Source organism: Corvus moneduloides, chromosome 6 (genome assembly GCF_009650955.1).
Source record: "Corvus moneduloides isolate bCorMon1 chromosome 6, bCorMon1.pri, whole genome shotgun sequence".
Lineage (NCBI taxonomy): Eukaryota > Metazoa > Chordata > Aves > Passeriformes > Corvidae > Corvus > Corvus moneduloides.
The window spans coordinates 19,787,152-19,806,162 of record NC_045481.1 but is presented as its reverse complement, the minus strand read 5'-3'; positions in this window follow the sequence as shown (position 1 = coordinate 19,806,162).

Here is a 19,011-nt window from a genome sequence, read left to right as displayed (position 1 = left end):
GTGAACCCTGCAGCTGGCCAGAATATGAGTAATAGGTTGGGGTGCATCTTAACACCAAAATGATTGCAGCAAAGCATATCCATCTGCGTGAAGGAGATAAAGGAGGCCAGCAAAGTGGAACAGTTTGGCTCTTACATATGTGTTTGCATATGTAAACATAGCCAGCACCACAGTCCTGTGTGCTAAACATCTCAACCAAGAATGAGGTTTTGGTCCAAAAAAAATAGTGAATATTAGAATGTGTTTTCTTTTTCCTCTTCTACACTTTTAATTTCTTCACCATTTCCCGAAGAACAGGTGCACTTTATCATAATCCTAGACTGACTGAAGGGTTCTTGAGGAAAAAAGAACCATTGTGCTGTGCAGTGCTGCAACCCAACTCCAGACTTCTTGCAGTTGAGAGTGGGACAAGTCAGTGACGCATCCTGAACACAGGGAATAGTATTCATCTGCTCATCCTGTAGGTAGCACATTGTGATTACAAGTGGGCATATGCAATGTACAACTTGGCTTGGCCAGAAATTACCAAAACTACAGGATGATTTTTGGACAATAGTAGAGTTTTTGAGAAAATGTGTTAACTGTAAGCTCTTTAAGAGAAGGTTTAAATCAACATAAAGAAAGGAAATTATGTTCTTGCGTGGGCTGTTTTAAAGTTCTTCAGACTCATTCTCTAACTAACTTTCTATTACAACCTTTGAGTCCTTTTCACATGTGATATTTTAATGGGGAATGTTTGTCCTTTTATATTTTAAGAGATACAGGACAAAGATCTTATGTGAGCTGGTTTGTGTCCTAATGAAAACAGCCAAAACTGGGTTTGCTCATGCAAAGAAATAAATTTTATCCTGCTGTTTCCTAGAATCCTTTTTTGTTTTCCCTTTCACATGGCAGTTGTGTTTCTGACCTTCATAAAGAGAACCAGAACAGATCCTATGTTTGTTCTCAAGCGAACTGCCCTGAACCTGAGCTGCTTCTGGGCCCTGGGTCTTATGCCTCATAGGCTTGATGGACAGATTGACAGTCTGCAAACAAGTTGCCTACACAAATTATGTGTACAGTTGGCATGTAATGTAACAGTCCTTTCAGGATATTACCAGGAGATAGGTTGCCTGGAAGAGGATGAGTCCAGCACAGCAGACTTCCTGCAGCAATACTGCAGAAAGCTTGCAATATTTTTATATCAAGGGAAATGTTTTTCTCCTGGACACTCTTTGTGAATCACATCATACTAATCCCAGCTGCACTCTTAAGTAAAAGCAATGCAGGGTAATTCTCAAGAATCATATTTAAAATACAAATAAGGCAGTAAAAGACAAAGAGTGCAGTGGCATCCAAATGTGTGTGACATACATGCTTCTTTTCTGTATTCCTTTTTCGACAAGGATTGGTAAGGTTTATGTCTAGCTGCCTGTGAGCCTTCCTACCATCACTTCTTTCTTTTCACTTTGAAAGAAAAGACAGTAAATATTTGCATCATTAGATGATGCAAATTTGATTAGGATGTACAACAGGAGGAACCGTAAGCTACGGTCAAGAAAAAGATCCTTATAAATCCAGAGTTACCACAAAGTGATTTTAAAGAAGTGGGATTTATTTATTTTGCAAGCAGAGAAGTCTTTGATGTCATTTACAGAATAGGCATCCTATTAGCTGGGAACCTGTCCTAATTGACTCTTGTCAAAATCCTAGACAACGGTTTGATAGGCTTTAAATAAGGTAGAGATGGTTGTAGAATTGAATTTGAATCTAGTAAATATTAGCTGCTATTTTTCCATTTTATTCACTGATACATTTATCTTACTATAGTTATTACCCCACCATTCTTGGTATGTCTGCTATGAGTTTTGTCAGTGTGAAGAAATTCATGGCAAAAGAGTAACTGACATGTAAAATTGGGGGTTATTTTATTGTAATGTACTTTGAAGACTGATTTAGAAATAACTGACTTTAAAATTAACTGCTTATTGTGTTTGGGTTTTTTGACTGATTATTTTTAAGCATTATCTGGTGAGGAAGACATCCTCTCACATTGCGTTTATATCTTTTTGCTTGAGAAATATTTCAGTTTGGAAGTAATTTTTGTCAACACTGAATGTCTTTAGCAAGTAAGACCTGGAGTGGTAGAAAAAATATCTTGTAACAGCAGTGGAAATTAAGGAATGTATAGTCTGTCAAACTACAATTTGATTAGCACACAAAGACAGCCCTCATACTCTTTATACACCCAGACAGAAAAAAGACAGTATCTTTAATGTTAGTGACCACTCATTGTATGTCGACAGCATTACTGAGAAAAGTATGTTGAAATAGGTTGCTGTTCTTAAAAATAAATGAAAGCTGTTTGTAAAATCAATTTTCCTTTGAAACTGATGCACATCTTGGTGTGTTTGTCTCTTCTGAAAAGTCACTAGTATTCAAATTCATTTAAATAATGCATATTGCATACATTAGAAGAGAATTGCTAAACCAGACAGTGAGTTTGTTTCCACACAATTCAAAGACAGACGTGCACAACTGATCAAATAAAAAGTGTAAGCATACCTGGTTTTATATTTTTTAGTACTTGAAAGGCAGTTATAAAATAAATCTCTATAGCAATAATAATCTACCAAAATTTTAGAAGACCTTGTTTCAAATAAATAAATAAATAAATACATTTAGGCAAATCATAATCTATCTATTTGTATTTCTGGAAAAAAGGAATGACACAGAGGTGAAAACATAATTTATCAGCACTTATTTTCACAGTTCCTTCTAGAGCATTTGTACAGTCTTGACTTACACAGAATTACCAAATAACACTTCCTTTTGACAGCCCAGTATTAGAAGTGTCTTGTTCCTTCTGTATTGGCTGCTGATTTTCTCACAATTATCATTTAATCTACCTGTGCTGTTTTTGAGTGGGATAGAGTTAATTTTTGCTATAATTGCTAGTAGGGGCTATGTTTTCACTTTGTGCTGGAAACAGTATTGAAGATTCAGGGATATTTTTGTTACAAGATAATTTTGTAACAAGCTGTCCATGAGATAGCAGTGTGCCTTCCCTTGTGGCCAAAAAGGCCAGTGGTATCTTGGGGTACATTAGAAAAAGCATTTCCAGCAGGTCAAGGGAGGTTGCTTTTTTCAAGGCACAGCAAGAACTATCACAAGCCAAAGTGGCTTCCATGTACTGGGGAAAGTGACATTTCTCTTCCATGAGCTAAATAAGACCAAAAGTTTCAATCAGAAGTACATCTGACAGTGTTTTCTTCTTAAGAACAGGAGATGTGCTCTGGTTTTATATTTCATATAACATCTATATCTTACTGGCTGTGAGGAGATGTCTAAATGTTTCTAGCAGTCTTGAGTAGTTTTTTTCTGATGGGCTGGATCAGACCAAGGAGTCTGGACACTGGTAAATCATGTAGTATCAGCACATTTATCATGCTAAACTCTGCACTGGCTCTGCAATCTCCACATCAGGGTCTAGAATTTTTTTGCAACATTAATTTTGTTTCTGATTGAAACCTGCATCTCCAGAGGACATTCTTCAGCTTTAAGTTTTAAATAACTCCAGTGTTTTAATTTCTCTTCCTCACACTAATCTGGGGTTGGGAAGGAAGTTCAGTAGATGTGAGAGTGTCTGGTGGTTTCACAGAAAGAACACTATGTTAAAGAGTATACAGAAATGTCAGGAAGCAGAACAGTATACTTGCATCCTATTTGTTGGCACGTGATTTGATGAAGACTTAAGGAGCCAGAGTTTCACTATATATTTGCTAGATTTCTGATGGTATGGTTTGATGCTTCCACCTCACCCTAGCCTGACATCAGCTGAAATCAAGTCTAAGATGTTGCTCAGAAGCTTAAGTGTTAGTGGTTCAGCTATACACAATGTAGGATTAAACAGTCCCAGATAATAGATAAAATGGTAAATAAGAACAGATGGTTCTTAGGTTGTGCATAGTTCTGTGCAAAATCCTGGCTGGGCTTTCTTGGCATAGAACAAGGGGTGAGATTAATAATTTCTGATTTACTGTCATATGCAAATGAAAAAATAAGCAATATTGATTGAGCTCATTGGAATTATGGGAAATATTTTATACCCAAATATAGGAGATAATTATTGGTTCTCTTATAGGAAAGGAGCATTTAGATTTCAACACCGGGCATTGGTGCTCTCAGTCAGAAGGAGAATTTTGTGCACAGAGACACAGGAAGACCTGGAGGAGTTTGGTTTAGTGAATATTAGGAATGTGTAGGCTCTTGGTTTTGTGCGGTTGTGTATGGTAAAACCCAAGGGAACTACTTAAAGCTTTGCAAGGGGATTTCATATCATCCTCTACATGGACTTCTATCTCAGCAGTTTGAAGTCTTAGATTTATATATTTGCAGGTGAAATGGTGGAGTTGATTCTCCAAGAAAAACTGACCTACGGCAAACAAATTAGGTGCAAACTGATATATAAATGGTCTCATTTTTCTTGTTTTTCTTAAAACTGTGATATTTCTAAATAAAACCATATTTAAATATAAAATTCTTGAGATTATTTGAGTTGGTTTTGTCCTTAGCTGATCCTTATTCTGCAGTAGTAGTGCACTCTCGCTATTGTGTGACCATAGTCAGTCACATTCACAAATTGAATAGTAAAATATGAAGACAATTAATGTGAGCATAAAATTTAAAAGCAAGTCTGAAGCCTTTTTTTAAAATTTTCACATGGATGAGTTTCTCTTTAGGAAGGAAACAAAACCTACCCATTAATGGATGAAGTAATTCCATTGGCATTCCACTGCACCCGGCTGTAAGAAAGGCTTGCTTGTTACTTAGCAAATGCTTTCTTTTACTTTGAGCTCCCAACACTTGCTTTCAGGCCTTGGGGCTTTCATTAGGGTGTCTAAGAGGGACTGAAATGTTTAAACTATATGCCTGAAACTTCTCCAGTTCAATTTCCTACTGTATTCCTGGCAGCTGGAATGCAGCAGTGACTGTATTCTGAGGTACCCTTCTCCACCAAAAGTGTATTGGAACAGAAACTAAATCAGTGGTAGTAATTGAGTTCAGCTCTAGTTCCTATCCATTTGAACTTAGTCATAAAAATCCCAGCACAACAAGGCTTATAAGAATTAAAGGCTACAAAAGAGACAAGGAAGAATGTGTGAAAAAACATTTTTAAGTTGGCCTGGAGAAACCCAAATTGTGACTGTAGCTAACCTTTGGAATAAATTCCTAAAAATGTTAGAGAATTCAAATTTAAGTATTTGAATGATAAAACGTGCAATCAGTCAATAAATAGTTTCATGTAAAACAATGTAAAAATGTAGAGCTAGGGGCTGGCATGAGCTCACCCTTTCAATAAATGTATAGAAGAATTAGTGGCAACTTTATGAAGCCGATGGTTAGGCTGAAATACACAATCCTATACTCAGTGTGGATGGTATTTTGGCTGTATTCAGGCATGAAAAACAGGTAGTGGTACTGCCTGTGCCAGTCTGACATTCAATTCATTTTAACAATATTTTATTTTTATAAATATTTGTCCATTATTTCCTTCTCCAAGTCCTCATAGTCACCCAATGGTGATTACTGCACGCACTTACAAAAAGATTAGACTTTTAGTTCGTTTTTTTGTTTGTTTTCATTTTGTACACAGGAGCGTAGCATAAACCAACAAACCCAAAGGAGAACTGTATGTTTATCCATAAGGATGATTTAGTCAGTAATTCAATGACTATCTTCAGGACAACACTGTTCTTTCTCTGGCTCTGTATTGAGTAGGTGTCCATTGACAGTAATGTGGCCCAAGATATCTACATTACATGAAAAACTATGCATTCAGGCATGTAAATGTTTTTTTTTAGTTTCAAACTTTATCCTAACACAGACAACTAAACCACAGCAGATGCAAGCTGAAACTACCAGTTCAGTTTGTGGAAGAATCAAAGGAGACTTACCTTTCTATTGACATGGTAGGAGGAAGATGACTTACTCAGGCAAACTCCTCCTGACAGATCAATCCTCAGCTATTTTATCAGATCCTTACAGAATATTAAGGTCAATGAATGAGAGGCCTTCAGTCAGCTCCCATGGGGTGATGGGGTAATTGATTTTACAGACAGATTTCAAGATCAGGACAAAAAGGTGCCTTGAATAGATATTTTGCACAAAGGAGCCTAATATAGAGTTTATGAATTAAAGATATACCTAGGAGCTTTGACCTATCATTCCTTCTGACTTCCTTTTTAAGTGTAATGTCATTCCTTGTAATCACTGAATTTAATCTGTGCTGGATTTTATAACAGATACTCTCCCTTCTGTAAACTTTTGAACAGGACTGAATATAGCACAAGCTTAATTTATTGCAGCTACAGCAGTGAAAAAGCAGAGTGTTGGTACTGGTTAAACTGTAAGTCAAAGCATATCTGAGATATGCATCCATCAGTGGAAATACAGTTACACCTGTCATGACCTTTTCCATTGTTTTTTAACAGGGGAAAGACTGGACATTTCAGGAGCTGAATTAACCTGCAACTGGAATTAATCACTGCAGAGCAAATCAAAATTTGACATTGCAATCTAATATCAGAGAAAATGCCACCTGAGAGAAACTGTGTTGAAGACATCTGATACAAATCTGGCCTTGTGAATCTAATTGACTTGGTTAGGAAGTTGGTCTAACTGGAATTTTGGAATTTGCAAATCCTGCTGATGTTAAATATTGTTATCAATAACCCTCTTGCTTTAATCAACAACACTGCTAATGCATAAGGAATAACTGTCTCAGATTCATCAGGATACAGACTAAACAGGAAATATTTGGATGACTTTAAAAGCTCTTTGGGAGAAAAAACATCTTATTTACCTTTTGCTGTGACTGATCCTGCTTCTGATATCTCCTAATAGAGAGATGCAGGATCCTTTCGTGCTTAATGAGGAAAAAATTCATCTTTGGAAGGAATGAAGCTCTCAGTTAGAGGTAGAGTCTGCAGCTTATTGCTATTCAAAGTGCAAATTTCCTCACCTCTTTTAGTCACACAGAGAATGACATTTGGGCTAGTTCTTTGTAGCTGAGCTTTTGTTGACTCTTGGAAGAGGAAACATAAAGAAAACAAAGATGTTCTCTCAACTTTCAAAGAATTCTGACTTCTCCCAAGGCTCAGGCCTGTGAGCAAACCTGACCATACACTGGGTTCAATCGATGTGCTTGAACCATTTTGCCCTTATTTAATAAAACGTGTTAATTTGGTGTTTCTGAAGTAGGTAATTGGTCACAGTAGCAAGCTCAAATCTCTGCTCAAATTCAGCTTCGTTTTTGGTGTTAGTACAAAATGCTTTTCCTGTGTTTGAGACCCCACACATATCTGTTAATGCCAGATATAATACCTCTGGCAGCACAGCAAGTCTGCAGCAACAGCTCTTTCAAATCCCTCTCTCCAGACTCTCCATTTGAATTCCCAGGCAAGCTTCATGCAAAGAATTGGTTATCTCTTGGTCCTGTCTGTAGATGGTGAGATATAAGTAACTGCATGCTGGAGGGTAGAGTGAAAAATCATATTTTGCTATCAGGTAAGGAGAGAGAAATCCAGTGTAGTGGGTGTATAACCAGTAAACACGGAAGTTCCATAATTTTCCTTTAAAGAGATGGGACTTCGGACTTCCTATATGCTACAGTAACTTAAAATTTAGCTTTTGTATACTACAGTCTTTAACTGTCTTGTGCTTTGTAATCAGTAACTGTTTATTTTTCAGATTTATGCAATTTGTGGACCTAAAACCACACACATGAATGCTCACACGTATGTCTTTCTACTTCCCTGGAAACTTTGCTTCTCATTTATAGTGTTGATTTCCTACAGTGAAAATATTCCAAGAGAAAAAGGTAACAGAAGATTACTAAATTTTCTTCTGGAGGGAGAAGCACAAGTTCTAGAAATACTGTGTTATTTCATTGGGTTCCCACACAGGAAACTGTCTTAACATCTCTTAAAAAAAAAAAAAACAAACCCAGAACAACCCTATGAAACCCTCACCTTGGGCTGGACTCTCACTCTAGTGTTTAAAATACAATCTTTTCAGTTACTTCTTAAAGTGTTTTTTCCTCTCACATAGATATGAAGAAAGTCTTGGCTATATATAACCCCATTTTCAGGAAAAGAAGATAAAAAAAGGAGGAATGAGGGGGACAGTCTAACAGAGTGGGAAAATGTTCATATTTTCATACCATAAAAAAGGCAAAATGGAGTAAGAGCTTGAAGATGCTGGCCATCTCTTAAGACCAATCACACAATGTCTGGCTTCCCCAGGTATTATGTGTTAGTTGCAAAATATCATGCTCTAATGATCATGGAAACTGGACAATGTCAGTTTGACAACAAGGAATCTGTGGAATTTGGTTTTTGCTGATCTGGACCAGTGTCCAGTAAGACCTGTTACACTGGGAGCCACTCTGCAGCTCAACCTGAAAATGCCTCTCTGTTGATGTGAGCAATTCAGTTAGGCTCAGTATGAATTCCTCTCTCTTTGGCTCACCCTCTGCTGAGTTCTGGCTCTTCAGACAGAAAGTCAGACCAAAAGAGGCTATTAGTCAATACCAGTGCTCCTGATAACAGAGCTGCTGCTTCTGGGCACAGAGGTATTCAACCTGTCTTGGTGAATTTAGGTTTGACAGTGAAACAGGAATTCACACCTGAGCAAGAAGATACCTTTACTGCACAACATGTTTCAAGGCTTTCCTGCTTATTTCTTCAGTAGCCATTTATCATTGACATGAGGAGGTCATGCACAAATCCCTACTGAAGAGAACTGCAGGGTGTGGAATTGCAGGTGTGGGAAATCTCACAAAAAGAATAGATAGAGCTGACCTCTCCTCCCTGAAGGTAGAAGAGAACTTCATTCCGTTTGTATCTTCTAACAGTAGGACATTCATAGACCTAGTTAAATGTATTTTCTGTTACTTGGCCAATTCCTGTTGAAATATTGTCAGAGACTAAAAATAGTTCATGCCTCAAACATTGATATAAAGTTTTGCTCATTATAAAGAAGCTTCAGTTGAAGAAGCCTCCCTGAAGAGTGGGACTTTGGACTGAAAGTCAAACTGTTGATTAGATAAAGGGAAATGCATTGTTCAGTCATCTCAGGCTGAGGGAACGGTGTGCATCCACAAAAGGCCAAAGCCACCAGCTGCAACTATCCCTGGTTGAGTTTGGGGTGGGGGGAGAGCACATCTCACAGAAGCCAGGTTTACACAGACTCCCCTCAGCCGAGAGGGGAGGAGGAGGTTTTGGGTGCATGGTGCAAACTCTGGTGAGAGGCAATAAACACCCATCCTCTGATTACACAAACTGGCCCAGCTGTGGAACCCCCAACCCCACAGGGCACATCCACGGGACATTCACATGAGAGGCTTGGCCCCACAGGGCTGCACGTGGTGCAACAGACCCAGAGTCTGCTGTGAGAGACCGACCCCCACCTCCAGGGGGACATGGCTGGACATGCCCACCCAGCCTGAGCATGTACACCCATGGGACTCTGTGCCTTCTGGGGGGACCTTCACCACCAAGAGAGCAGCTGGAGAGGATCAACGAACATGGCTGGAATCCATGGAGTGGTGATGTTTTCCTTATTCTGTCCCTGTCACTCTTTCTGTTCTCTCCCCCGCCCCCCCTATTTTCTACTTCTTTCTTCCTTTCTTCCTTTCTTTCTTTCTTTCTTTCTTTCTTTCTCTCTCTCTCTCTCTCTCTCTCTCTCTCTCTATCTCTCTCATATTTACCATCAAATAAGACCCCTACTATTGTCACTGGCATATGGTCTCATTTGCACCTTAATTCTGGCAGAGGCATTTCTAAGAACCTTAAAACTGGATCATAAGACGTATGCTTCTTACTGGGGGATCTGCCATTTGATTATCAAAGCCCTTTTCTTAAGCCATCTGACATTCACTCAAGGAAAAATTAATGAAGAATTTCACAAAAATTCTTAAAATTCTAGATTTTGGCTCAAGATTTAAGAAAAGAATAAGTAAACATGGCATTTTGGTTTTTTTTTTTAATTTTTGTTAATTTCTGCCTTAAAGTGGCAGCATGAATCATTGGAAGAAAGCTAGGAGGGAAACAAATAAATTGTTTTTTTCTTGACATCTTCATATGATGTCAGCACTAAAATATCTTTATGCAAACACAACACCTGACTTCAAAAATTCTATTAACAGATTATTTGTCATTTTAAATTCATTACTAGAACTGAGGCTTAGCAAGAAATTAATAATTCATCCTGTTGGGTAAATGAATATATAATTAGTTGGGCTAGAAAAAAATTGCAAGACCTCTCAGAAGAACTATTGCTGCTCCATATGTTTCTGGCTTGATTTTCTTATTTAAGACCTTGATGATTTTAACCTTGTTTTGGTGAATGCTAGTTAGGATGGTAAATAAAATGGTAGTTCAAAGGACCACTTATTTTAAGAGCAGAGACTTCGATATGTTTTTAGATAGTCTGAAATATGAATTGTTAGTTGAGTTATTCTGGTGACTTGCTCAGTAGTATTTAGGCATAGTTATTTACCTACTAGTATATTTGAAGCTTGAGATTGTAAAGATACGTGCCTCCTGAACTTTCTATATAACAGTCCTGGTTTCTTGAGTGAAAGATAGCAAACAGTGAAATCCACTGTATCAATTAATGCACACTGGAAAAACAAGATTTGAGGTAGAGGAGGAATGATTGATTTTAGACTGCTTTCAAATGTTTATGGATGGTTGAAGCAAAATCTCTGTTTAAGCACCATTTTCTGTCTCTTCTCAGTTGGCGAATTCACATGCATTTCCCTTAAAGACTATGAATACTTTATATGTATACTATTTTATGTCTGTTTCCAAGAGTTACATGCTCCCATTTGGTCTTTCAGGCATCTCTTTTTTTTGCTTCTTCAATATGAAAAATTCCACACAGCCATGTTTTGCATGGAAAATTGCACCGTTTTCTGAAATCAACAAGTATATAATCATCTCATATAACATCATGTTAATGGCATTGAAATTGTTGGAGTCACCATGCACCAGAAATAAATGCAGAAAAATCTTTGTTCAAAGACAAAAACATGTTTGGGGACTGTTTGACATTTCAGCAAGATGTAAGGCTTCCTAAGAGCCAGATATATCCTAAATAACTAGAAAGCAGAATAACAGAAGAAAAGCAGTTTACTCTGAATACACTTTAAGATGGTGGAAAAAATTCTTTATAATCCTAGATTTGGCTGTATTGTTGTCTTCAAAGGTGTTTAGAAATATTCCTTACACCCTATAATTAATGATGAATGTATATATTACAGAATCAAGAAATATTTAAAGTAAAAGAGATACCTATGTGGTTTGGATTCTTTTCCTCCCCCTTCAGTTTTCTCAGTTGTGAGTGTGCACTTCAGTCACATATTGAATCTTCCATCTTCATATGTCAAGTAGAAAACCAGAATATCTTTTCTGTAAAACATTTCAATAAACATTGTCTAGCATATTTGTCTAGTGTAGAAAATCCACTGGAAGCTAGTGGTTGGTACTTTAGGTGCCTCCGTCTTGTAGCTGAAACCAGTAGAATTTGTGGGCTATTCTGAAAACTGATTTGCAAGAAACCTGAATCCTTAATTAGATTTCTTAACTGGTTTCCCCCTTTGTTTGGATTAGTATTGCAGGCATCACTGTACAGTTTTAACAATCCTTAAATTTAGACACGCCTAGGATTATATTTACTCCCAAATTGGATCATCATGTATAAACTGATGACACAGTACCTGTTACAGTAAAGACTGCATGCAGTTAATGAGTCTGTAATTTTATAGACATCATAAATGATATTGATGCTTCATGCAATGAAGTAATGTAATTAAAACTTTCGAATTTCTGCACTCTGAAGTGGAAGCTAGGATAATTAATGAAGCTTAGTTTGGGGGTCAGATCTTGCTAATCAATAAGATCATCTGGATTTAATTTTTCATCTTGCTCACTTGCCCAGCCCTTATTCAAATTGAATTGATAGAGAAAAATTGTGATGACTAAAAAAATTTTATCTCTATGTTAAATATGTAATGAATGGCCACTCTGGTGACAGTAGGAAACATTGATTTAAGACTCTATTAAATATAATTGAGAGATGGATTTAATTATGAGCATTGTTAATGGTTGATGTAGAAATCATGCTGCACATAACTAATTTTAGATAGCTCAAACTGGGGATCCAAAGAATGAAAATAAGAATGAACTACATTGGAAATATTTGAGTTTCTCAGAGCATGAGAGTATGATCCCTCCCAGGGCAAAATGATGTGGATTTCCAAATGATGATGTTTAGAACAGCACACAAAGAGCTCCCTAATCAGTGCATTTTTAATGTGTTTGTTCCTGTGCCAGATGAGTCTATGCTGAAAGCTGAAAACAAAATTAATTAGCTTAGGAATCTACAGTGTATCTACCATTTGATGAATACAGTCCATGTTCCTTAAAAAAAAGTTTAGTTTTCTTCTATCTCTTTTTCTCTTTCTTTTCCAAGGGAAGTTTTCTCTTATTTGTTGTAACTATAAACAAGAAAACAGATATTTTCTGAGATAATCCTATTTCTTTCTCAACAGGATTTTTGTGTTTCATCTCCAGTTACATACAACTAGAATATTATTCAAGGTGGAAATGGGTGCGGGTATGTTAATGACAGAAGATGTGGGAGGTATTCAGTGTTTCCTTGGTCATTCAGCATGAACTGTGTAATCCATCCTGTTTCATTTTGAGCCTTTGCAATCCTCTTTCACTTATAAAACATCCCCAGGAGATAGATGTCCTCCACATGCATGCAAACATGGATAGCATGTGAAAGACTTTTCCAATTACAGCAGTTCTCTCTTACCTATTCTATGCACAATTCTACGTTTTAGCATTTCAAAAGTTTATTCATATATCTTAAAAAAAATACCAGAGCACAGTCCCCTCTCAGTCAAGGGTTGAACAGATCCAGCTCCCTCAGCCATTCCTTTTAAGACAGATGCTCCAGTCCCTTAATGATCTTTGTAGCCCTCCACTGGACCCACTCCAGGAGCTCCAAGTCTCTCTTGTACTGAGGAGCCCAGAACTGGACACAGCACTCCAAGTATGGCCTCACGAGGGCTGAGTAGAGGGACAGGATCACCTCCCTTGACCTGCTGGCAATGCTCTTCCTAATGCACCCCAGGATACCACTGGACTTCTTGGCCACAAGGAAGGGCACGCTGATGGCTCATGGACAGCTTGCTGTCCACCAGGACCCCCAGACCCTTGGCTGCAGAGCTGTTTTCCAGTAGATCAGATCCCAGCCTGTGCTGGTGCATGGGGTTATTCTTCCCCAGGTACAGGACCTGCATTTGCCTTTGTTGAATTTCAGATGGTTCTGTGCTGTGAGGAACAGAGACAGAATTTAAAAGAGGGAGGAGGCCTGAGAGAGAATGGCATAACGCTGTTGGAGGGAAAATCAGGATGTCTGTGAAGGCAGAAAAAGAAGAGATTTAGCAGAGAGACTGAGCAGATTTCTCAAGAAGGATGAGCATATGTAAGACAATCAATTAAAAATGAACAAAAAATTGTAAATGAGGTAAAGCAGATTCTACATAATGCCTATTAGGGTACTGCAGCATTTGAGTCATCATGTTGCCAAAGCCACAGAGTGCATGCCTGGTTTTTCTGAAGTATTAAAATCTTCTCAGGTCCATTGGGTCTTTATTACAAACATTTTGAACAGCTCTGATTACTGATAATTAAAGCTGGCTTTTTTGGTTACAAATAATCAAAATAATCATGTTAGAAAGACAATTCTCTGAAGTAGCATTGCCTGACCTGGTTTTCTTTGCTGCATTTTGTAAGCAAAAGAATGACATTTATTCTTCCATAATAAAACCTTTCATTTTAGAAATGTTACTGGCTTGACCACTTCTGAATAAAAATAATCTTGGTAGAAATTATCACAAGACCATATATGCAGCACTGAAAAGCACAATTAAAGACATTTTCGTTTATATGGCATAAAATTTTCTCTGATATATAGTTTTGATTGTGCTCAGTATAATAGGGCCTGATTTTAATTGAGTTCTGGGCAATATAAAAGCATGGATACATAATGAAAATAATAACATAACTTCTATGCTATTTTTCTTTATGAATATTTGCAAAAAGAATGTCTCATAATGTATTTCTTAGGTCAGACCTCTGCAACAGGCATTGCATTATCCTGGTCAAAAGCAGATCTTTCAGGTCTTTACTTCCCTATGTTTAAAATTTGGGAGAGATGTTTTCTGTACTTAAGGACTTTAAAGATAAATGGATATAAATGTATGTACAGAGAATCTAGGTTTGTCTGTGTGGTTTCAGGGCAGGGTTTTTGTGGACTGAGGCTGTTGTCAAGACTAGATTCAGAGGCTTCAGCACACATTGAATTGGGGTCTGCAAGGAACAAAGTGATTATTTTAACAAATCTTTGTGCACAAGTCTAAGCAGGAAATCTAATATCCTTAGTTTCCTCCCTAAGATGGTCTTCAAATAATTGTGACCTCTCTCTGCTTTGTTCTAGAAAAAGCATTGTCAATCTAACCCTCTCTATTACTTTGTTTGATTTAGGGCAATTTCAAACTGCTAATGAAGAACATTACCCTGTTGAAACATTCCTTTTCAGCATGCATACAACTTAAGACACACTATTTTTCAGAAGACTACCCTGTAGACCTGTAGACACATTCCACTGGATGCAAATAATTATTTTAAATCTGCAAGTTTCTTAGTATGCATGCATCCAATATTACAACCACCATATCATTAAAAGCAAAAATATAGCGCACCTTATATATAAAGGCAACAACTTCTCATTTTAATTAAAATCCTAATAATCTTATTAAAACTGACAAACAGCTTTTACTAACCTAGATGCAATCATAGTACAAATTAATACAGAAAAACTTCCTTAATAATAGTGTTTTAAAAACAGTTGTGAAAAAAGCTTACCAATAACTCCATCTTTCCTAAAATCCCTCTGGGTTCTAGGTTGACAGTATCAGTGTTCCTGGAGTACAGACTAGGTGGGATGCCACACTGAGTTGTCAATATCCTGGCTTAATTTCAAGAGCTATTGTTCATCATGCAGTGCCTACATATATTTGCAAAGCCAAAAAGCTAAAAAGTCAAGGCGAGCTCAGACAAATCCTAAGACCTTACACTGTCACATAAGTACAAGGCCTACAGCCTTTATTGGTATTGGCAAAAGACATGTTTGATAAGCTACACTAGTACACAGCAAACATACCACTTCTATCCCAGTGTGTCCAACAATCTTTCTGGTATAATGACATTAATAAATATTTCACCAAATGGCAGCTCTGAAAAGTAACAAGCATATTTACAATTGGATAACAGACTGGTAAACACATTAGTTAAAGGCTTGAAACTCCCTGAATTGTATCTCAAGAAGTAACTGAAATAGGGTAGTGAGTGCTCTTTTAACCTGGAAAAGATACAAGCATATAAGTTTACGGTTTCCTGATATTCTCATTGTTCTGACAGAGATTCCAGAAATATATATCTGCAGATCCTTATTTAATGCAGTGCATATTGCAATTTAGAGCATTTTATCTGTGCCATAATGCATTCATTTTATTACAAAACAATGTAACACGTTCTGTCCCGGGCATTCTTGCTTACTTATTTGTGATGACCTAACATCCTTTGCAAGATTTCCAAGTAAGACTGGAGATACATTATCCAAAGCCCCAAAGAGAAATGGAGGAAGCTGAAATTGCATATGCTTGGAGGAGGTATTGTTCTGTTTGTAACATCAGTGACTTTCCTTAATCATTTGCAATATTGAGAGTTCTAAAAACACAGCCGACAGTCTCCAAGATCAATACCAATAGCTCAGTGCTGATGAGAATGAACAATGAGCTATTTTACACCTACTGGAAAAGAAGTCCATCACTTTACATTCATGCACTATCGCACATTTTCTTCAGCAGTTCTTTTCTCTTACATGCTTTCTGTGTATTCAAAGTGCTATATCAATTTATTGCTAATCCTGACTCTTGTAGTCTTATGTTCATCTCAATTGGTAAGAAAACTCAGGCACTAAATACTGCTGGAACTATTTTTAAATTTATTTATTTACTATTCTTAGAGTATCCAGGTTTATGAACAGGATAAGATCAAGATACTTTTATATTAAAAAAAATAATCCAGGTCATGAAAAAATATTTCATCCTGATCATGTCATGAATTTTCCCCAAAGATAGTACAGGGCACTGAAACACTGTTTATGCTTAAGGATATTAGTAGTTTCTTGAGTATTTTCTTTTCTGAAACCTTTAGAATTTTCATTTGGGCTTATTCAGTTAAAAATACATAAGATAGCTGTCAGTTGAAAAAATGCTATGTAAGTGCTTACCAGAACTTGATATTGGTATACCTAGAAGAAATCTTGGACACAGAGAATCTCTCTTTTTATGAATGCCATCCTGAGATCTGAAGAGTTACGTTAAGGTTGGGAGTACTATTCCTCTATAATAAATTATTTTCTGTTAAAATAGTGAGCTACATTTAATATAAATTTCTTCTCTGTCAGTGTGATCTTGTGATATGCTGTCTAGCTTTGAGAGGTGGTTCCAACAGAATTCAAAAGCTGGACATCTGTCAAAGTCCCAAGTTCACCAAAATGTGGGGGAGTTTTCTTCTACTAACTTCATGGAGACCAGGGTTCTAAAAAAAGTTATTACTTATTATTATATTTTTCTATTTGCATTACCAGAAAATCTAAGTCTTTAAGGAAGTCCTTGAAGAGGTGCATTAGAAAAGACGGTCCTTTTATTTCTCTGCTGATTACATTGACTCAGAAAAATGAATTATTTCCTTTAGTATTGCAAATTTTTACATTCTTGCTAATGTGATGGTATTTAAGCTGAACTTGACGAGCCTCCTTGAAATGTCTTCCCATAATATGCTATCATAAGAATCCATTCCTTATCTAGTATGATCAGGACTAAAATAAACAAATACATAGCATACCATAAACAGCATATCATATGTAACCAAATATACACAACAAAAGCAATAGGACATGACATTTTACACCCTCATGGAGGAGGGGGAAATAGTTTTATACTGAGCTTTCATAAGAATCACACAAGAAACTAAAATCATCAAAGAGCAGAAACTGGATTCTGAATGTAGGGAATCACTTGCTAAGCTGAACAGAAACACTATTAAAGATTGAATTTTACTAGGACACGTACATTTCTTAGAATTCCGTAAATAAATTAAAGGTGAGGAATCACTGTATAATGAAAGTATTTTCATTAACAAGTCTCACTAGAAAAATGGGACATCAACTAACATTCATGTATTTTTAGTATGGTTAGATAAGAGATGCAATGAAAAGAACAAGTGAAAAACCAAACATATAGAGGAAATCAAACCCCTATTAATGAACTTAACATGATAAAGAAATGAATAAGCTAATAAGGTTCTAGAACCCACTTCTGAGATTAACAAGAATGAAAAAGAATGGACTATAATATGATTTCTGTTAATATTTTTTAAAAATGTATACCTGTGAGTAGTGGTACACATAAAACTGAGGAAAAGGAATAGACTGGATAACATCTTTGAACTTCCTTCTGCATATGCTTTGCTATAAAATGAATGCAAATTGAGATTTGACTAGGATATTAGAAGAAAACGTAAAGAAAATTTAAAGTTCCAAAGATATTTTCAGAGTACAGTCTCCTCTTGCCTCTGAGTCATGCTGTTCTTATGGCTTTGGCTCAAGTGAAAGAGCTGTCACTGACCTATTGTAGCTGATTGGAATTTTGCTAATAGTCACAGAATCATAGAATGGTTTGGGTTGGAAGGGACCCTAAAGATCATCTAGTTCCAGCCCTGTAATGGACGGGAGCACCTTCCACTAGACTGGGTTCCTCAAAGTTCTGTCCAATGTGGCCCTGAACACTTCCAGGGATGGGGCATCCAGAACTTCTCTGGGAAACCTGTGTTGGTGCCTCACTACCCGCACAGTAAAGAATTTCTTCCTAATATCTAATCTAAACCTACTCTCTTTCAGTTTAAAGCAATTCCTCCTTATCACATCATTCCATACGTTTGTAAAATGTCTGTCTCCAGCTCTCTTGTAGACCTCTTCAGGTATTTTTGTGAGATCTCCCAAAAGCTTTCTCTTCTTCAGGCTGTACAATCCCAACTCACCCAACCTTTCCTCAAAAGACAGGTGCTCCAGCCCTTTGATCTTCTTCATGTCCCTCCTCTGGACTCACTGCAACAGGTCCATGTTCTTCCTGTGTTGGAGGCCCAAGGTCTGGACACAGTACCAGGTGACATCTCACAACAGTGGAGTAAAGTTGTGGGGGGAAGCCAGCAAGCCCCATAATATCATCTTTCTCTTAAAAAGCAGGTAGTGGCTTTCAACTTTTTCACATTGCTGCTTCATTGTAATAAGAATGCAGACCAGAATGCAATTCCAGACAAATTGGGATGATGGTGGGGTTAAAATGGATGTGCTCCCATTCAGCTGTCGTCAGGTGTTAGAGGAGAAAGAGTGAACAATCTTTGCAAGTGCAGCTAGTAATATAGATAAATAATGGATACTGCTAGTGGCCTGAATGCATTTAGAGAATCCCAGGTGCTCCACTCAGTGTTTAATAGGCTGGAGGTGCAATTTCTTGCTACATAAATATTCAATATATTCCGACAGCCTTGCCACATAGGTGTAAACAACAATCAGCATAAAGAGGGACATAAATGTTTATTATAGGCTTCATTTTACCTAACAGATGCTCAATGAAAACCTGAAAGTTACGGTAAAAAAAGGTGACTCGGGAAGACTTATCAATGACAAAAAATTGCTATGAAAGCAGCTTCATAAATACAAGGACTTTATTTTCAGGAGATATATTCCAGTTATTGCAAGAAAGAACCAGTTAGCAGTATACTTGCATCAAGGCAAGTATCTTGTGATGGATGGGAAGCTAAAGTT